Source organism: Halyomorpha halys, unplaced genomic scaffold, assembly GCF_000696795.3.
Source record: "Halyomorpha halys isolate HHAL.00 unplaced genomic scaffold, Hhal_1.1 Scaffold847.1, whole genome shotgun sequence".
NCBI lineage: Eukaryota > Metazoa > Arthropoda > Insecta > Hemiptera > Pentatomidae > Halyomorpha > Halyomorpha halys.
In genome coordinates, this window is record NW_027109725.1 from 183,769 (window position 1) to 188,604 (window position 4,836).

Sequence of the window (4,836 nt, forward strand, 5' to 3'; positions counted from 1 at the left end):
TTCCCTCGTATCTAATCCTTAAATCAAAAACCCTTCATAAACTTACTTGGTAACAAATAAGGTCTTCAAGACCTTATTGTTCCAAATGTTGCCGATTTGGCCAGAACCAAAAGCTAATATAAGATAATCCTTCCCAACTGGACCCGCCCTACTAAGACCCCTTTTTATTTTCTAACCTCTTTATTTTTAATATATACAATTTACATTATATTACTATTTTTGTGCTTCGGTAGTTTAGTGGTAGAATACCCAACTAACATTTACTAATACCCCCTCTTTTTTTTTTTCTTGTCTCCTTTATTAAACAGATAAATAACAATATTAATATATATATAACTTATGGGACGTCGGAAGACGAGCTTAAAAAAAAAAAAAAGATGAAAAGGAACAATGAAATGAAACGAATGTATTCCAGATAACAACTGATTTATTATGCTTCTTAATTCTTCTTATATTTTTTCTATGTTTATATATGTATATGGCCTTCACTTGGCATTATAAGAGGTTGGGCTGGGCCCGCCGAAGGTGGGGGTTACAATGTGGGCCCAGGAGCCACTGGCCGGGGGGAGGTACAAAGAACTAAGACCCCCAGGGAAGGGACGGTCCTATATCACTTTTGAAATATTTATTTAAAACAAGGAGAGGAGACTTTAAGATCGTTAAATCGAGTAATATTTAAAAAGCGCTTGAAATTGAAAAACGGTGTCAAACCCACCCAAAAACCACTTGTTTCTAACCTTGCTTCTCCTTTGTTACTTGATAATTCTCCTAGACGTCTGAAAATAAAATTTCCTCGAAATATTCTACTCTAGGAGTGTTATTGGAGTTTTACAAATGGGTAGAACGAATGAATGAAACAATGAGCTATGAACATGGAAGGGGATTAAGACGGGGGTGTACTGAATTCACACGGTGTTTTACTGCAATTGTTCATTTAGCTAAAAGCTATTAATATAGTGGTTAAGAGCTTTAATGACTTAAGATTGGAAAATTAATTTTGTTTTTAAAATTCCAACCATTGGTTTATTTGTTTAAGCTTCATTTTATTAGATTTTTTTTTTTACGGTATTGTTAATACCGTAATACAGAGGACCTTAAATAATACAGAGGAAAAGCAGTATTTGTAACATCTTATCATTTTTTTATCCCTGAATATATTTAATTGATCAATGATTCCCAAGTTTAGTCATTAAGAGCAGAGAAATGTGAATTAAAATACATAAACAGGTTGAAATGTATCTAATTTTGACTTTTTTTATAATTTATTTAACCTAACGATATATAAACATGTACAACAAACTACAGAACTACTTGCATTAGCCTCAAGCATATGCAGAGAGCACGAAGTAGGGGAGGGAGGAGGCTGGTTAGTTTTTCCCGCCGAAAACGTAACGAAGGGCGGGAGCAAACAGGCAGGAGATTAATCCCGCGTCCTCATGTTGCCGAGGTTCGTTAGGGATGGCCCAGGATTCGCAGGTGGGCTGCGATTTTTCAGGTTCGTTAAGGCTGTTTGGTTATCTCAACTCATTTAGTACCAGCTCACTAATGGAATAGTATTAGCCCAATTGACGAATTGTGTTTATTCCCAATTTATTTCGGTAGAAAAACCGGTGCTTCAGTTAGGGCCTGTCAGTGCTATGGTCGGTTTGAAATATGTGGAATAGGTAAGACCGTTTTGACCCTAGCAAAAGGCTAGGGACTGGAATATTCTACTCACTTGTTAATTCAAATCTTTATTGCCAAAGCTGTGTTGTGTGGTAATATCCTCAGGGAAATAAAAAAAATGTATTCCCGGTTCTAAAAACCTTAAATTAAGCACTGAGGGCTAGAAAAAATATTTCGTAGTATTAGAGGTAACTTTCGTTGTAAGGACAATCAATTGATATACAACAGAAATAATTACAGATAGAATATAATATACTGAGAATAGAATAAATTGAATGAATAATGGTGGTTGATTATGGGTTGATTGTTGCAGTACCTTTGAATAGTCTATCTTGCCTTATAAAAGGTGGAAAATTGGGTAAGGTGTATTGGATAAGTAGATGGAAAGGAAGCATAATCGAACCTGATGTTGACACATGTTGGAACCTTCAAGGTTGTAAATCTTCAGATATGAATTAGAGTGAGAGGAATGATTGACTGCAAAATGGGGCTAAAAGTCAGTTATTAATACATTTTATTTTATTAATTAAAAAAAGTGTAATCATTTATATTCAACTAATTTAAAAATATGGTTAATATAAACATTTCATTGTAAATACGGTAGTTCTAATTTGTAATATTTTTGTTATTTTCATTTTTTATCTTCGTAAGTGGACCTTCGTGAAGACTAGATAAAGATTTTAAGTTTTTCCAACCTTTCTCATTATATTTATTTTTTATGTTTATTATTATCTAGGAGGGTTTTGGTAAAACTAATATTCATTTACAGACAGATTTTCATAATTCCTATGTTTCGATATTTAATATTCAGCTTAATATATTCTAATCTGTTCTATGCCTCAAGGTGATAACAGAATATCTGAAAACATTAAAAATTAAACGTGAGTTCTGTATCTAATTTCAAAGGACTATAATGGAGTTTATATCTTATTAGCATTTATTTAGTATTATATATCATAAATTATCGATAAAACTCTTAAAAATGATTTGCGTATATCATGGGTGGTTTTAAAGTGACGAGAATAGTGTTCATTATAAAAAAACAGATGATTTTACAAAATATATTGTGATAAACTCCCGAATCTCAACATTACTTGGGGAAATAGGGAATTGTAAAATTGTCTAAATCTTGTTTTATTTGAAATGTATGAAAATAACTTATACCATTGTGCAATTCAATAAATAATATGTTGGAGATAGAAATGATAAATAAAAATTGAGGTTATGATTATTTTTATTTTTATTTTACCTTGCAGCAGTTTGAAAACCATCATGTATCTTACTCATGTAGTAAACGTTTAATTGTTATTGATCGATCACAAAATTGTATTTTTTTCTTTTCACTTCAGACAGAAACAGTCTTGTTTCAGGAGCTAAATAATCAAGCCTAATGGGGTTCTTAACTATATTTTTAACAATAACCATTGATGGTATTCTGGACTATGGCCAAGTGGACCAGCAATAGAGGAAGAGCCAAGAGCCGACCCAGTTGGTAAGTGTCGGCCACGAAGTAACGGAGGCGGAGGAAATGAGGTCCCATCGGCTTATTGCCTCTGGAGCTGTCTACTTCCTGGAGTCGTCCTCGTTCCAGGCTGGAGTATCGTCTGTGGCTAGTTAGAGAAACTTAAAAGGGACATCAACTCTGTCCTTATTGCCAAGTTTCATCCACTTATAATTCTTAATGCTCATTCTAAGGATGATCAAAGAAAAATATACGTAGAAACGACAAACATACAATGATGGCTCAATTTACTGACTGATCACGTATGACGTTGTATAATTTTAAATTAATTAATGCAAATCCTTTAGCCCGGTCGACTATTCTGGTTCCTGTTATACATAAATACATAAAAATCGTGTATATATATATATATATATATATATTTGACAAATTGTCAAACCGATACGAATATTCTCCTTTTTTTCCATCTACAAGAGAAGAATATTTGTGTGAAAAAGTTTTAAATTTAAGATATAAAAAGTTATGTATGATATGGACAATTTGCCTGCAGAAAAGATTTTAAAGAACATGACATCAATATTTAAGGTTATCTCCTTGAAAAGAGCCGACACGTTAGAGAGTTTCTGAAAATAAAAGTTGAGAGGATATTGGAATTGTGTGTGTAAATAAATAAATTATTTATTATATTATTTTTTATTATTAGGTTTTTAATATTAAGGGATTATTATTAGATTTTTTTTAATATTACGTTAATTATGCTCTGAAATTATCATTAAATTTATTTTCATCTGAATAAAATATAACAATTTTACTATGATCTAACAGTAAACCTTATTTCATGTATGCTTTGATATTTTTTCTTATGTATTTCTTTTTTTTTTTAATTAAATATATATCTACATATTTGCTCTGTATATTTACATCATGATTAACCCTATAGCATTTAAGCGAAAATTCAATTTACAAGATGTACGGAGGAAGGAATATATATTCTGACAACCGCTGACATCGATTTTAGCCAGATCGATAGTTGATAAACGATGTGCCTGCAGCTCAGCCATCGGACGTTGGATGCCTCCCCTAATTATATGTTACAGTTTGCTTCAAGGCCTCCACCAAGTTATCGCATCAACGGCAACTTATTCCATTAATCAAAGTTTTTTTTTTTTATTAGTTCAGTATCTTCTTTGAAGGGTTATTATTCATGTTTGCTCAAATAGAAAAAAAAATAAAGTTTAACTATAAATTATACACCCGATACATATTTTAATTTTAAATTATATAAATCACTTGAAGCTCCATTAAGTGATTAAGCCTTCCAAAATAGATTCCTATCTGTTTCATAATGGAATATATCAAAATTTCGTTAAAGGGTAAATATTTTTGTAATTCATAATATGTTACTTAATACTTACCAAGTTCTCAATATTTGCTGTAAATTATATATATATATATATATATATATATATAGTTCTAAGCGGCCGTCACTCGTGTTAAGAGTGTTTGCGCCTTAAACAATGACCATTAGCCCCCCTCTCCCCCTGGCTTCATTCGTGAGTACCAGTGACATGGCGGAGGAGAAATACTGGAAACTCCTGGGCTCTGATTTGTCTCTTAAGTTGGCTTTCTGTACTCCAGAATTCATAACCCTTTTCCCCAAAAAAATATTCTAATAATATTTTGCCTAAAAGTTTACAGCTGAGTTATTG